Genomic DNA, 17,321 nt, shown 5'->3' on the forward strand with positions numbered 1-17,321 from the left:
AAGCCAATATAATCCTAGGCTGCATTAACAGAGAGATAGAATAAAGATCACATGAAGTGTTAGTACCACTTTATAAGGCCTTGATAAAACCACACTGCACTGGAATACTGCATCTCTCGGCTTGCTAGGCCGCCTATCCGGTTTTCCAGCCGTGACAAACAGTCCACACTATGTGCAGTGAAGCAAACCTGGTTTATTTCCCACTACTTGGTAGCTCGTAGTCAATGCCAGATCGCTGAATGAAATAAAGTCAGCACTGAGGGTTTCCGCCACTCAGTGCTTCTTTATAGCCTTGCCTTGCCCCCTTTTCTGTGGGCGTCTCCTCGTGCAGCTGGCAGGTGGCCGTTTCGAATCCACTGCCAAGGTTAGCCATGCCGCCGCACCTCTGCGACGCTATCATTCCGCATCAATCCAGCCAGGAGCTTCTGCTATGTTGCTGTGCTGATTCCGGTGCTTTCGCCCACCCACCATTCGTTTACCCGAGACCCATCACCTGCACCATGAGTTAAAGGCCTCTACGTAACTAGTCTACCCCCACCCCCATCACCCATGCCCATCATCCTCTGTAGGGTCCTTCTGTTGTGCATCAGATGGACCGTTCCCCAGGCCATCGAAGTGTCGGCTGCTTGACGCTCAACAGTTGCCCTCCCCCACCAGGAGTCTACCTATGGGGGATGAAAAGGGAGAGGTCAGCACTACCCCATGGACCTCCCTGGCTTCTGTGGGTATGATCTATGGAACCGTCGTAGTAGTTTCAGGGCGTTGAGGTCACTCTCCTGCACCCATGATGCGTCAATATCCGGGTACCCTTTCCAACAAACCAGGTACCTAACCTTCCCCCAATAAAGTTTTGAGTCGAGGATCTTTTCAATCTCGTAGTATTCATCGGACACAGGTCCCGGGCGGGTATCAGGCTCTCGAATGGTTATTACTGCTTTTAGGAGGCTACAATGGAAGACTGGGTGTATCTTATCCAATAAGGGGGGTAATTTTAGTGCTATCGTCACAGGGGTGATGATTTTGGTTATGGCAAATGGTCCAATGTATTTGAGACCTAGTTTCCTACTAGATATCCGTAATCATAAATATTTAGCAGAAAGATATACCCGATTCCCTACTTTGAATGGTGGATGGTCTGCCCTCCTTTTATTAGCTTGCTGTTTGTATTTCACGGAAGCTTTTTTTAAAGCTTCCTTTACATGTGGCCAGACCTTACATATTTTCTCCATCCATTCAGTTGTTCCTGAATTAGGGTTCTGTATGTCTAGTTCTGGGATGGCAGATAAATACTTTCCTGTCACTATCTGAAAAGGGGTATAGTCCATGCTGCGGTGTGCAGAATTTTATATAGGTCGTTTCTGCAAACAGTAAGAGGTCATACCAGTCTGTTTGTTGGTAGGAAACATAGCACCGTAAATAGCATTCCACCATAGCATTGGTACGTTCAGCTGCCCCATTGGTGCTAGGGTGGAAGGCTGAGCTCAATCCCTGTTCTGAGCCAAGGAGGTGTACAAAGTTCCTCCAAAATTTGGCGGTAAATTGCACCCGCTATCAGATATAAGTTTTGGTATCCCATGCAGACGGTAGATGTGCTGAATGAATAATCTTGCTAGTCATCGGGCTGACAGTAATCCACTACACAGGATGAAATGTGCTTGCCTTGAGAATAAATTGATTACAGTCCATATTACAGTATATCCCTTGCTGTTTGGTAATTCCAAAATGAAATCCATAGCGATTTCATCCCATGGTCTACTGGGTTCAGCTACAGATTGTAATAGGCTGAGTGGTTTTCCTGGTTGTGGTTTGGATGTCACACAGATTGGATGCCCTCTCACATACTCCTCAATCTCTGTGTGCATCCTTGGCCACCAAAATTGCTGTTTGACAAGGTGTAATGTCTTTAAAAACCTGAAATGTCCTATTGTTTTAACATCATGGCACTGTCTCAACACCAAAGCCCTCAGGGGTGCAAGGGTATAGTGTTTGTCCCCCTTCCATGCTAGGCTCTTCTGGTGTGTGACCAATGACTTATTAGCTGTTAGCCAGGCTAATCTGGCTTAGTCTGGAGACTAATCACCCAATCGGGTTTCAACCGCCCATCTGTCACTTGGCTCCCTGTTTGTCTAGGGCAGCAGTTCTCAACCTGTGGGTCGGGACCCCGTTGAGGGTCGAATTGCGATTTGCCAGGAGTCGCCTAAGACCATAGGAAATATGGGAAGTATACTTGCAAGTTGAAGAATCACGCTCCAATGGTTAACTCCACAAGCCAGCTGCAGGGTCTTCAAATCACTAGCCGAATTCGGCTTCAGGCGTGATCAATTAAAAAAGAGAGACATCTTTGCTCTGATGTCTCCCTCTCAAGCCAGCTGCAATCACTCCCAATCGCTAGCCTAATCTGGCTTCAGGCGCGATAAACTTAATAGGGGAGGAGTCTCTGCTTTAATGCCTCCGTCCTCAAGGCAATCGCAAGCAGTTCAGATCGCTAGCCAATATGGCTTCAGGCGCAATAAATTCAAAATGAAAATAATTTTATGGTTGGGGGTCGCCACATCGTGGGGAATTGTATTAAAAGGGTCGCAGCACTATAAAGGTTGAGAACCACTGGTCTAGGGGGTATCATGGCCTGCATTATCTCGTCCCTCTTGCTATGGTATTGAGGCATACGAGATAAGGCATCGGCCAAAAACTTTTTCCTGGCTGGCACATATTTGAGGGTGAAGGTAACCTTCGAAAATACTGTGCCCTTCTGACTTGTTTTGGGGATAATTTCCTAGGTGTTTGGAGGGCTTCCAAGTTCTTATGGTCGGTCCAGACCTCGAACGGTTTTTCCGTGCCCTCCAATAGGTGTCACCTTGTTTGGAGGGCCCATTTTACAGCAAAGGCCTCCTTTTCTTACACAGACCAATTTCTTTCTGTTGGAGTGAGCTTCTGTGAAGTATAGACGCACAGTTGAAGCCTGCCCTGGGTGTTTAGTTGTACGAGCACAGCCCCAACTGCGACATCACTCGCATCAGCCTGCACCATGAAAGATGTCGAAGTGTCAGGTGTTTGAGAACAAGTTCTCTAGCAAATGGTTCTTTTAGGTGTTCAAACCCTTTTTGACACAAAGGCAACCAGTTCAGTACCTGTCCTGGCCGAGGTTTGGTGGTTGTAGGCTTTGTATGCAATAGATCCATTAAGGGCAAAGCTACCTGGGCAAATGATGAGGTAAATTGCCTATAGAAGTTAGCAAACACGAGAAAACTCTTGTAATTGTTTTCTTGCTCTCGGGGCTTGCCACTCCAGTACCCTCAACTTTCTTGGGGTACATTTCCCCCTTCCCAGTTATCCTAAACCCTAGGTTATCTCCCTGTAGTAAAACTCACATTTCGAGAGTTTCGCGAAGAGTTTAGCCTCTAACAGTTTTGTTAATACCTGTCGGACCAACCAGGTGTGTTCCTCAACTGTTTTTGTATAGATCAGGATATCATTCAGATATACCAGGACACCCCCCCCCCAATACAGGTATTCAAGCAAAACCTCATTTATGAGCTGCATGAATACGGCCGGGGTGCCCTGCAACCCAAATGGCACCACTCGGAACTGGTAGTTCCCCAGGGGACAATTAAACGTTGTTTTCCACTCATCCCCTGGTTGGATGCGCACCCGGTAATATGCTTCTCGTAAATCAACCTTCGTAAATATTTTACCAGTCGCCAATGTAGTCAACAAGTCTGTCGTGAGCAGCAATGGATATAAAGGCTCTATGCAGACAGCGTTAAGACCCCGGAAATCTATACAGATGTAAACCGCTATCTTTTTTCCCCCTGAAGAGCTCTGGAGCCACCATGTACAACCTACGCTCAAACAGAGAGGGACTTCTCAGGGTGCCGTCCGCCAAGCAATGTCGGCTGGCGGCCCCCAGGGGAAGATCCTTCTCTGTGGGGGCTCCTACCCTCTGGAACAAACTTCCCCCTGGCTTGCGCCAAGTGCCTGATCTTCGGACCTTTTGCCGCGAGCTGAAAACGTATTTATTTTCTCGCGCGGGACTGGCTTAAATTTTAAATTTTAAATTTTTAAATTTTAAATTTCTAGATGAATTTTAAGGGGTTTTTAGATTTTAAATGTTTTAAATTTCGGCCAATTATTTAATAAGTTTTTAAATTTTGTTTTAATTGTATATTGCTTGTGTTCTTATCTTTGGCTGTAAACCGCCCTGAGTCCTTCGGGAGAAGGGTGGTATAAAAATCTAATAAATAATAATAATCATAATCATAATCATCATCATCATCATCATAATAATAATAATAATAATAATAATAATACTGGGTCTTTTTTTTTTGTTTACATTTATACCCCGCCCTTCTCCGAAGACTCAGGGCGGCTTACAATGTATAAGGCAATGATGAAACCTCTAGCTAAATTCTTATCGATATATCACCTTAACGCCTCAATTTTCCTAGGGGTCATCAAATACATATGGGGCTTTGGCAATTTGGCTCCGGGTATTAGTTCGATGGCGCAATCAGTAGTATGATGGGGAGGTAAGGTTTCGCATTCACCCTCACTAAATACCCTCGCCAAATCCCCATAGGTAGCCAGGGAATCCTTCCTGGGGTAGCAGTGTCCTTCCCTCTGCTCCTTTTCCCTGGTCATGGACCTGTGGCTCTGGGCCTAGGGCCAGTCTCAATCTACGAAACCCTGCTTCTCATGTCCATATATTGTAACTCCTCCCTTAATGTTCTTTCCAAGGCCGCTGGTTACACCTTCAAGATCATTTCAATGGTCCGGAACCACCCCTCTCTACTTGCTCTTTCCAAGGCCTTTGGTCGCACCCATTATATTGGTACATTCACTCTCATGTTCTTATCACTCATGTTCTTATCAATAAGTGGGAGCCAAATGGTTGGCTCCCACTTATTGAGCCAAGTAAATCCCAAAATCACTGGTTCAATCATCTTGTCTATCACAACAAATCAGATATGTTCCCAATGCTCCCCAACCTCGAGCCGAACCGGTTGGGTGACATGTGTGGCTGGATGGCCCCCCAGAGTCAACCTATCCATTTGCTTGAATTTGATGGGTGTCCGTAACTTTGTTATGCAGATCCCCAATCCATCCATTACCAAGTGGTATATTAAATGGCTTGGGGCCTGGGTACTTACGGGACCGCCTGTTGTTACCTCATGCCTCCCACCGTCCCGTACACTGTCACAGAGAGGGACTTCTCAGGGTGCCGTCCGCCAAACAATGTCGGCTGGCGGCCCCCAGGGGAAGATCCTTCTCTGTGGGGGCCCCCACTCTTTGGAATGAACTTCCCCCTGGTTTACGCCAAACACCTGACCTTCGGACCTTTCGCCGCGAATTGAAAACATATTTGTTTATTCGCGCGGGGCTAGCTTAAACTTTTTAAATTGTTTAGTTTTTAAATTTTAAATTCTATTTATGTTTTAAATTGGGGTTTTTAGATTTTAAATATTTTAATTTCTCGGCCAATTGTGTAATAAGTTTCTTAATTTAGTTTTTAAATTGTATATTGTGTATGTTTTTTAGCCTGGCTGTACACCGCCCTGAGTCCTTCGGGAGAAGGGCGGTCTAGAAATTCAATAAATAATAATAATAATAATAATAATAATAATAATAATAATAATAATAATAATAATAATAATAATAATAATAATAATAATAATAAACATCGCAGGAACTGGAATCAACTAACACTCCCTGATTAACCTCCTTCCCTGTGGGCAGGTGTGTGATACTGCTGTGGAGTAACTCCACTCCCCCTCTCATCTTCAGCCCACTATCTTTCTCTCCATCTTTGGAACTGAGCCCCTGCAGGGGGGGTGTAGGCAGCCAGGGTGGGGGTGGGGGTGTAGGCAGTTTCTGTCAAAGAAGAACTATGCCACCAGTGTCCAGACAAAGATTGTGTAGCTCCAGTCCCCTGGGCTTCCTGGCCCCAGCTGCCAGGCGGTCGTTTCAAATCCACTGTTGAGGTTGGTCATGCCGCTGTGCCTCTGCGATGTCAATCCAGCCAGGAGTTTCTGCTATGTTGCTGTGCCGATTCTGCTGCTTTCGCCCACCCACCGTTCGCTTACCCGAGACCCCTTCTAGTTCCATCACCTGCACCATGAGTTTAAAGGCCTCTTTGTAACTAGTCTACCTCCACTACCATCATGTATGGCCATCATCCCCGTAGGGTCCTTCTGTTGTGCACCACAATGGATTGTTCCCTAGGCCATTGAGGTGTCGAGGGCTGTTTGGCGCTTGACAGCATCCAGTTTTGGTCACCACGATGTAAAAAAGATGTAGAGACCCTACTACAACGGAGATATCAAACTTAAATCCTGCAGGCCGCATCCACGGGGCTGCCCTGGAAAAACAGTCCACGATGCCTCTGCCAGTCAAAATGCAGCTTGGGAGGGCTATGTGTAGCCCTCCCGGGATCCATTTTCGGCTACAACAGCCTTCTTGCAGCCCTCTGTCAGTAAAAACAGAGCTCGTGGGGGGGGGCATTTGCACACCCCCAGCTCTGTTTTCACTGGCAGAGGGATAGCAAAGCAAATTAAAAGCTAAACAAAAGGAGAAATGTTTCCCCTTTTGCATTTGAGCATCCAAGAAGGGACAGGAAAGGAGAAAGGGAAAGAGGAAATGCAAAGAAAAAAGAAAGATGGGAAGAGAGTAAGGAAGAAAAGAGTAAGGAAGAAAAATGACGAGGGAGGGAGGGAGGGAGGGAAGGAAGGAAGGAAGGAGGTAGAGATTATAATGAGAAGGAGTGGGGGGTCTGAGGTAAGTCCTGCCTTAGCACTTGGCCTCCAGCAGCCCTACTGCCCTTTCGCCATCTCCTTTTCTCCTCCTGACATCCTATCGCTGAGAATGCTTTGGTTACAAAACCGGGTCTCCTTGCGTGGAGAGGGCGAGCCTCCCTCTGACCCGCACACTTTGCCCTCCCTCATACATCATCAGCAACCAGGCCGAGGAGAATGAGAACAGCATCAGCAGCCTCACAGGTAAGCGCAACAAGGCATCACCACCCCTCAGGAAGCAGGGCTAGGCTAGGCTAGGCTGTGTGGCCCTGGTGCCCTGGGACCTCGAGGACCAGACTGGGCGCTTGTGCTCTGCACCACCATCAGGGGGTCCTCCACGTGGTCCGAGAGCGATGGCGAGGCTCCTCTGGAGTGCAAGGGATTGGCGCTCTCCCTAGCCTCCCCTTCCTCCACTGGAAGGAATGGATCACCCAGCCCCACCCGGGCCACCACATGTGCCCCCCCCGACACGAGTGATGTCAAGCTGGCCATGGACCCCCCACAAGGCCGAATACAACCGATGCAGCCCTCAACGAAATTGAGCTTGAGACCCCTGCTCTAGAAAGAGTGAAGAAAAGAGCCAGAGCTTTAAAATAAAAGTGTCTTTAAAATAAATTTTATTTAAAGTTTCAATAGAAGATTAAAAATGTAAATATCAATACAAAATAATAAAAAGAGACAGAGAAGGGAGAAAAAGGGGGGAAAAAGTATAACAGAAACAAGCTTCGTATTTTCTTTACAGCAAGAAACTAGATACTAGGAAAAAAAAGAGAATGATTGTAAGCATAATGTAAAGATAATTTTATAATCGTGGTTTAAATATGCATATGTTGAACATTTTAACTGTGAAATCTCTTTGTTGTCAGACGCTCCACTCTATCTGGAGTTCTGCCTGCAGAGATATACAGACATAACTCATGTTTCCTTTCCTGCTGCTTTGGTAGAATTATTTTTCCGGTATTATTTCAGATCTCTGTTAGCGGACAAAACACGATTGGTTTGTTGTGTGCCTGTGACAACCTCATCCTATTCTGCCACAGCCCACTGATCTCCTGTCCCACTTCTGCACTTTCAGCCTAATCTGAATGAGAATTCGTCAAAAAATCATTTTGCAAAAAACAATGGTGACTTCCTCCGACCGCATTTGCACTAAACCGCGATTTATTTGCAGAGGCCTAGATGGGGAGCAGCAGGCTTCGCTTCACAATCAAGGAAGACTGAGTGGCACCATCTGGATGGGGTGGTGGCACTGCCCCAAACAGACTTGGCGCACCATCTGGGGATCCTTCCTGGACCTGTGGCTCCTGCTAGAGGAGGAAGTTGCTTTGGCTAGCAGGGCTTTTGTGCAGTTCCGAGTTGTGCATCTTGTGTGCCTGTCGCTGGCCAAGTGGGGGGCAGGGTACTTTGTCACGGAATTGCACAGCCGGTGTCCAAATGAAGCTGACACAAACTTGTAGCTTTATATAAATAAATATATGTTACATTTGTATTTACAGCAAACAAGATAGTCAGGCACATTAGTACATCATGAGGTAAATTGTGAGGTAAATCAGAGAACAGTACAGAAGAGGGGTGTCAAACTGGATTTCTTTGAGGGCCAGATCAGCATTGTAGTTGTCCTCTGTAGGATGGCCGAGGTGGGGGTGGGGAGATGGCATGGACGGCAGATGGGATGGACGGTTCCTGCAGCACCCTGCTGGCCAAAACGAGGGTTGGGGGGGTCAACCGCAGCCCCCAGCCTGTTTTCGGCCTGGACAGCCTCCTGCAGCACCCTGCCGGCCAAAACAGGGCACAGGGGTCACCGGCAGCCTTCCTAAGCCCGTTTTTGGCCTGGACGGCCACTTGCAACATCTTGCTGGTCAAAACTGGAGGTGTGGGGCCCCCCCCGCCTGTTTTTGGCTGGACGGCCTCTTGTAGCACCCTGCTGGTCAAAAGAGGGGGTGAGGCACCCCCCGCAACCTGTTTTCAGCTTCGACGGCCTCCTGCAGCATCCTGCCGGCCGAAACGGCATAGAAGAAAACACACATAAGAAAAAGGCAGGAAAAACGGCAACTCCTCCTTCCAACCAATCAAGTACTACTGTGTTTTTCTGGCTCAGTACACTTCATGGTTCCAACTGTTAAATTAAATATCTTAAATATTAAATTAAATATGCTCATGGTCAGCCACGCCTTAATCCCCTTCCATTTGAATTACTCTACATGGGGCTGTTCTTGAGAATTTGGAAGGTTCAGTTCCCTCCTGCATGAACTACATTGGGTCTCCTTGTGCTTCCAGATGCAATTCAAGATTCTGGCTGTCAACTTTAAAGCTTGTCATGGCTTAGAACTGGATTACGTTCAGGACTGTCTCTCTCAAGTTGCTTCTACACATCCTAACTGGCTTAGTTGGGACAGTCGTATCCTGTAATTAGTTCTTTTTAGCAAAAATGAGCAGTGAGAAGCAAGAAGTGTAAAAGAGATTGGCAAAGGAGACGGGGCGTTTCAAACAGAACAACAGAGTTCGAAGAGGCCTTGGAGGTCTTTTAGTTCAACTCCCTGCTCAAGCAGGAACCGCATGAAGGAAGGAATAGCAGTAGCAATAGCAATAGCAATAGCATTATATAATATTAATATAATACTGCTATTCTAATTGGGAGCGTGATGACTCACGAGATTAGAATACTGGGCTGACGATCAGCAGTCTCGCGTTTGAGACCCATTGGTGCTGCAGAGCAGGGTGAACTATCACATGCTCCAGCTCCTGCCCATCCAGCAATTCGAAAGCACTATACTAATATAGTATAATATAATAGCAATAGCAATTAAACTTATATACCCGCTTCACAGTGCTTTACCAGCCCTCTCTAAGCAGTTTACAGAGTCAGCCTATTGTCCCCAACTATCTGGGTCCTCATTTTATCGACCTCGGTAGGATGAAACGCTGAGTCAACCTTGAGCTGGTCAGGATCGAACCCCTAGCTATACTATTTCAGAGAAATGGTTATCCAATCTCCTCTTAAAAACCTCCAGTATTGGAACACACACAACTTTTGGAGGCCAATTCACATTGACTCTTCCTACACGGAGCTTGGAAGAGTTGCCTTCTGCTGAGGGGGGGGGTATGATTTTTTTGCCTCAGTTTCCAAGAAAACTCAAACTTGAGGGGTCTTTGTGCTCTCTAAGATTGGTGATTTTTTGCAGACATTTTAGGCAAGGGTGGTATTCGCTTACCTTCATTACAGGTTTGCAAATGTGAGCACATGCCACCTCCGCGCATGTGCAGAACATCAAAAATGGGACGTGATGAAGTCCGGGCGGGTGGGTGGAGCCTCTCACAGCCGCTGCTACCGGTTTACCCAAACCGGATAGAACCAGCTGAATATACGACCACTGATTTTAGGGACTAGCACTGGTGAGGTTACTCAGCTTGGGTAACGAAACATCTGCAAGAAAACAAGCAAGCTCAGAGAGCTGTAGGACCCCACAGCTCTACCCTGAGCTATGAATACTCTCCTTTATCCAACTCAAGCTTATAAACGTAAACCAGATTTTCTTCCCAAATTTGAGAAACAGGATGAGCATAACAGGATGGCCTGTTTGTAATATAGATTCGACCCTCATTGCTACGTGCACTACCGGTTCAGATGCATTATAGCCGGAGAGGTGACTTTTGTATAGTTTCGCAACCGTCTCTTTCTCTCTTCCGCGCCACCCCCTCTATCGGCAGCTTTTTCTTTTCTTTTGTGTGACACACAACACAGAGACAATCTCTTGCCTTATGTTCTCATTGGTCCTGCATGAAAGCCGGGCTGCCCACACGGTCTTCTTGGCCATGTTTTGGCCTTACTTTCCAATTACAGCGGGTCTTATTTTACCTCCATCACGGAAGTGGGAGCATATGGTTTCAGAGATAAGAGCTTTATGCTGGCTCTCCGTCGAGCTCCGTAGCTACTTTCCACACTGACCCATTTATAAATGAAGCGGTGCGTAAGTGGCCTGTCAGATTGTGATTGTTGCTGTGATTTTTTCCGTCTCCTGATTTAGTCCCTTCCCCACCCCCCGCCCTTCTCTGTCCCTTTTGCAAGGAAGAAACAGCCAATTTCCTACAGGAAGATGGCTTTCAAACGAGGAAGGGGGAGCAGATCATAGGACGTCGGCTGCTGGCGTCACGTGCTTAAATTAGAGAAGTTGGTTTTAGTTCCACATACTGTGCAAAAAATAAGAATTCTGAAGGCTACACAGGTAGCCCTGAACTTACAACCATTCGTTTAGTGAACAAACAATGGCATTGAAAAAAGTGAGTTTCAACTGGTCTTGGTTCTTATGATTGTCAGTGCATCCCTTCTAATCACGTGATCAAAATTTGGACACTTGGCAACTGGCATGTCTTGCAACAAGATTTGCGGCATCCTGGAGTTATGTGATCACTCTGTGCAATCTTCCCAGCTGACTTCCGATAAGCAAGTCAATGGGGAAAGCCAGATTCACTTAATGACTGTGATTTGCCGTGATTTGTTTAACAACAATGGCAAAAAAAAAGGAGTAAAATCAGACACAACTCACTTTAACAACTGTCTTCCTTAGTAACAGAAACACTGGTTCCAGTTGTGACCATAACTTGACAACTACCTGCATGTAAGTGAAGTGGGTTTGGAATTGTTTATAGGACTATTAGCAGAACAATAAAGGTAAAGGTTCCCGACTCTAGGGGGCGGTGCTCATCTCCGTTTCAAAGCCAAAGAGCCAGCGCTGTCCGAAGACGTCTCCGTGGCCACGTGGCTGGCATGACTAAATGCCAAAGACGCACGGAACGCTGTTACCTTCCCACCAAAGGTGGTCCCTATTTTTCTACTTGCATTTTCTATGTGCTTTTGAACTGCTAAGTTGGCAGAAGCTGGGACAAGTCACGGGAGCTCACCCCGTTACATGGCAACACTAGGTATTCGAACCGCTGAACTGCCGACCTTTCGATCAACAAACTCAGCATCTTAGCCACTGAGCCACCACATCCCTTTTAGCAGAACAATAGATGGCACTAATCAGACAAAGAAACAGTTTTCTGCCCCCAGCAGTCACTCTCACAGAGAGGGACTTCTCAGGGTGCCGTCCGCCAAACAATGTCGGCTGGCGGCCCCCAGGGGAAGGGCCTTCTCTGTGGGGGCTCCCACACTCTGGAACGAGCTTCCCCCGGGTTTACGCCAAATACCTGACCTTCGGACTTTCCGTCGCGAATTTTATTAATTTTAAATTTTAAATTTTTATTAATTAATTTTAAATGGGGTTTTTTAGTCTAGTATATTTTAACCTATCAGGCTAATTTTAAAATAAGTTTTTTTATCTGCTTTTTAAATTGTATATTGTATTATCTGTTTTATTTTTGCCTGTACACCGCCCTGAGTCCTTCGGGAGAAGGGCGGTATAAAAATCAAATAAATAATAATAATAATAATAATTTTGAGTTTTTTTGCAGCCAAATGCAAAAGACCTCCCCTCCATTTGCAAAGCCTTATGCTGCAGATCTCATCCAGGCCTCCATTTGCAGAGAACAGATGGATAAAATCTGGCGAGATCATTAGCGCTAGATCTCACACTCTTGCGTGATCTTGTGGTAGAGTTTAGGCCTCCTGTTAAGTCCTCGGGGCTACTTGTCAGCCAACCGAGGATCCTGATTGGCTAAGACATGGTGTGCTAAGTCTTCGAGGCTACGACAATGCCTAGAGACTTGCCAGCCAACCGATGATTCTGATTGGCTAAGACGTGAGTTGCTAAAAGGAGGGAAACCTTAAGTTTCTCTATTGGTTCAGCAAACTGACAGTTCTTTATTTAAGCAGCTGTCAGATGGCACTTGTTTGCTATTTGCCTCACAGAAGTCAGCCTGTTACCTGTTGCCTTGTTAGTATTAAAAGTTGTTGATTATCACTTGCAACCTGTCTCGCCTCAGTTATTGACCATCTGGGTTCTCCATACAGAGCACTGGTGACGAGGATGGGATCGCTGAGGTAAAGACGGCTGAGTCACCATCAGAGCTGAGATAGTCACCAGGGCTATCTTCTGTGTTAAATCCTTGTCTGGATGGCTACACAGCCTTCGTTCAGGCCTTTTGAACTGGCCACCGAGACATGGGACACCTATCTCTAGCAGTTCAAATGCTTTTTACAGGCGAACAAATTCACGGAGTTGTCAAATGCGCAGAAAAGAGGTTATTTTCTCAGTTCGTGTGGCCGGGAGATATTTGGCACGGCTAGGCTCTGTCAGCCCCTCAGCCAGTGTACATGGTGCTATGGGAGACTCTGCTGGAGAAGCCGAAAAATCATTATTCTCCAACTCCCTTATGCAGAGCCAGAAGACACGGGTTTTGCCAACGTATTCAGAGGGACGGGGAGTCCATCTGTGATTACATGGCTGCGCTTCGGTCAGCCACACTGTACTGCGAATTTCCCGAGCTGGATGACATCCTGCTCGAACAGCGGGTGGGCGGGGTCAGGGACCTGAAGCTGCAGAGGCATTCGCTTGCCTGCAAAAAGCTGACCCTTCAGACAGCCGTGGACAAAGCCAGGGCTTCTGAAATGTCTGATAAATCAACCGCGGAGATCCAGTGGTTTCACACACCCAGCTACCAAAAAGAAAAAAACCTCTCCATCCACTATGAGGGGTCGGAAGATGACACAGAAGAAGAAGAAGAAGAAGAAGAAGAAGAAGAAGAAGAAGAAGAAGAAGAAGAGGAGGAGGAGGAGGAGGAGGAGGAGGAGGAGGAGGAGGAGGAGGAGGAGGGCTCCATTTGAGGCCACCTCAAAACCGCAAGGAGGAAGAAGAGGACTCCATCGGTCAGATCACCTCAGACCAACTTGCTAGCTGTGGCGGGAACCACAATAGGGCTGATTGCAGGTTCAAAACCGCCATCTGCCGCCATTGTGGCAAGTGGGGCTGCCTATCAAGGGTCTGCCGAGCTGTCACCCACCAGACACACCTTTGGAGCCCACCGGCTACAAGAAAACCTTCAAAAAACCCTCAAAGCAGCAGTGAGGACTGTTTCGCAGTCAGCCATGCCACTGAGACCTCGCCTAGCAATAAAATTTACCTCAGAGTAATAGTGGAGGGCACTCCCTGTAAGATGGAGGTGGACACTGGCTCATCCAAGTCCCTGATTTCATGGTCTACCTTATAGCGCCTCCTGCCTGGTTTCCCAAAACGACGCCTCAAACTGTGCCAAGTAAGACTTAAAGACTATCAGGGGACCTGAATTCCCCTTGTGGGATGTGGCACCTTTCACATCACCCACGAAAAATTCTCCAGCTGCCTACCCGATCGTGGCCAAGGGAAAAAAAAAAACCTGCCCAGCCTCCTGGGGCTGGTCTGGTTTGCAGCATTTGGTCTGGACATCTTGGGCATCCACACAACCCTTCCAGATGAATTCAGCAGCCTGTACCAGGATTTTGAGGATGTGTTCGACAACAAGCTGGGTAAATATAAGGGAAAACCCATATTCTTTAATTCAGACTCCCAGGTAGCACCTGTACGCTTGAAACCTAGAAGGGTGCCATTTGCCCTCCGCCCTAAGGTAGATTTAGAGCTGGATAAGCTCATAGCCCAAGGGGTGTTAGAACCTGTGGAGCATTCCCAATGGGAGACCCCCATAGTAATTCCACTGAAGCAGGACGGCTCCATACGAATCTGTGCTGACTACAAATGCACAATTAATAGGGCATTGCAGGCTAACCCCTATCGGTGCCAGTGGTGCAGCACCTGTTGCACTCATTGGGCCAGGGATCCATCTTTGCAAAACTAGATTTGGCTCAAGCCTATCAGCAGCTCCCTGTGGATGAGGCTACAGCCATGGCTCAGACCATAGTCACCCACAGGGGAGCTTTTAGGTGTAACTGTCTCCAGTTTGGGGTCAGTGTAGCCCCAGGGTTGTTCCAAAGCCTAATGGAACGATTACTCCAGGGCTTGGCAGGAGTCATCCCCTATTTTGATGACGTCCTGATATCGGCCTCTGATCAGAAGAAGCTCCTCCAGAAGCTAAGAGCAGTCTTGTCAATGTTTAGATGTGCAGGCCTCAAGCTAAAAAAAGACAAGTGCAAACTGGGAGTGCCCCATGTCGAATTCCTGGGGTTCCTTGTAGACTCCCAGGGAATTTGTCCTACCTCTGCCAAAGTTGAGGCAATAAAAAAGGCACCCACACCTTCTAATAAGGCAGAGTTGCAGGCCTTCTTAGGGCTGCTTAACTTCTATGCAGTATTCCTACCCCACAAGGCATCCGTGGCTGAGCTTTTGCATTGGCTTCTAGATTCCAAGGCCCCTTGGCTCTGGCCTAAGAAGGCTGCTGCCTCTTTTAGAGCTATAAGACATGTTGACCTCAGAGGCAGTCCTGGTCCAGTATAGTGAACACATGCCACTCTCGTTGGCATGTGATACTTCTCCATATGGAATTGGAGCTACATCCTCCTCAATGGTTTGGAAGCCCCAATTGCCTATTACTCTAGGACCCCTGTCTGCCCCAGAGAGGAATTATAGTCAATTGGATAAGGAGGCATTGGCTGCGGTAGCTGGAATCAAAAGATTCCATGACTAACTTTATGGCCCTTTTTTTTTCACTTGATCACAGATCATAAACCCCTTTTAGGATTGTTGACTGGTGACTGCCAAACGCCGCTAATCCTGTCCCCTTGGATGTCACGATGGGCAGAATTTCTGGCTGCCTATACATATCAGTTACAGTATCGACCAGGTAAACACTTGGGGCATGCTGATGCCCTCAGTAGGTGCCCCCTCCCTGGCCCTGTTGAGGACCCTGCCCCGGCCATTTCGGTCCTCCTGATTGAGGAGCTGCAGTCCCCAATATCTGCGGCGGATATTGCCTGCCATTCCTCCACTGACCCTATCATTTCCCGTGTTTTGGACTGGGTTAGGAGGGGCTGGCCTAGGGACCTGGTGTTGGCCGAGTTCTTGCCCTACCAACGCCGACAGCATATGCTGTCAGCACTGAAAGGGTACCTCCTCTGGGGAAACCAGGTAGTGGTCCTGCCCGAATTAAGGGTGCCAATTCTGAATGCCCTGCATGATGCCCATCCTGGCATCGTATGCATGAAGTCCCTGGGCCGCAGTTACGTGCGGTGGCCTCAGATGGACACCGAAATAGAGGGATGGGTCGCTCAGTGCCAACTGCACCAGCAATCCAGGCTGGCGCCTCCTGCCACCCCAGTGCAGGAATGGGAAACACCCTGGGCTCCCTGGTTGCAGGTCTATTTGGACTTCGCCGGCCCATTCTTAGGGCAAACATTCCTGGTGGCAGTCGATGCCCATTCTAAATGGGTAAAGCTGTCACTCATGCACTCCACTACGGCCGATGTGACCATCAGGGTGTTAAAAAAACTGTTCGCCACCCATAGGCTACCCGACGTGGTGGTAACAGTTAACGGACCCCAGTTCATGGCAGCACCCTTCCAGCTGTTTCTGGCCAAACATGGCATTCGCCATGTCCCAATGCCCCATCCGGCCACTAATGGCCACGCGGAACGAGCCGTCCGGTCGGCCAAGGAGGCACTAGGCCGCCTGGGACTGGGAAATTGGCATGATAAAATTTGCCAATATTTGCTGGCCCAACACACAACCCCTTGCCCGGTCACTAAGCTAAGCCCAGCTGAGACGCTGATAGGACGTCGGCTCAGAACCACCTTAGATTGCCTACACCCCAGCTATGCCAATGAGCAGCGCCAGGAGACCCCCACTGCCCAGGAAGGCACTCGAGCCTTCCTCCCCGGAGATTACGTTTTCGCACAAAACTATGGGTCCAAGCCATGGTGGCTTCCAGGCCACATCACCCAATTAACCTGACCCTACTCTTACAGGGTCCAACTGGAAGACGGCGGGGTATGGCGCAGACATGTAAATCAGCTCAGAAGACGATCTACAAATTACAGCCCATAACAGGCCTACCCATGCTCTGGAGAAACACCAAGCCAAGCCAACGACCATTCCTGCCCAGAGACACCACAACCCTCCACCACCAAAGCATTCTCAGCACTAGACTCACCTGAGGAACTGGGCAGTCCAGCAACGATCAGGCCTCCACGTGAAGCAGTTGCACAGTCTCCAGGAGTTCCAGAGATCCAGCCAGCAGCTCTGCCTCCTCTTCCTTTGGCTGCACCCCTGAACTAAAACGATCTGGGCGGAGCCGACGTCGGCCAGCGTACCTTTCTGATTACACATGCGCTATCCGGGAGGGAAGGAGTGTTAAGTCCTCGGGGCTATGCCACCGCCTACAGACTTGTCAGCCAACTGACGATCCTGATTGGCTAAGACGCGGCATGCTAAGTCCTCGAGGCTACGCCGCCGCGTAGAGACTTGCCAGCCAACCAGCAATCCTGATTGGCTAAGACGCGAGCTGCTAAAAGGAGGGAAACCTGAAGCTTCCCTATTGGTTCAGCCATCTGACAGCTCTGTATTTAAGCAGCTGTCAGATGGCACTTGTTTGCTGTTTGCCTCACAGAAGTTAGCCTATTGCCTGTTGCCTGTTTAGCATTTGTTGAGTCAGGTGAGGCAAGAGAATAGA

The 17,321-nt window shown here is 48.0% G+C and overlaps 1 long non-coding RNA gene across 1 annotated transcript; it reads right to left on the reverse strand.

The window, feature by feature from the left end:
- Nucleotides 1–7,497: 7,497 nt before the first annotated feature.
- On the reverse strand, nt 7,498–16,905 carry LOC131197470 (uncharacterized). The gene is made up of 3 exons (XR_009154959.1): nt 16,803–16,905; nt 10,001–10,212; nt 7,498–8,780 (listed from the first exon to the last, which is right to left on the reverse strand). It is a non-coding gene; the product is annotated as an uncharacterized LOC131197470 (long non-coding RNA).
- Between the last annotated feature and the right edge of the window lie 416 nt (nt 16,906–17,321).

The sequence above is a fragment of the Ahaetulla prasina genome, chromosome 4 (genome assembly GCF_028640845.1).
Source record: "Ahaetulla prasina isolate Xishuangbanna chromosome 4, ASM2864084v1, whole genome shotgun sequence".
NCBI classification, from domain to species: domain Eukaryota; kingdom Metazoa; phylum Chordata; class Lepidosauria; order Squamata; family Colubridae; genus Ahaetulla; species Ahaetulla prasina.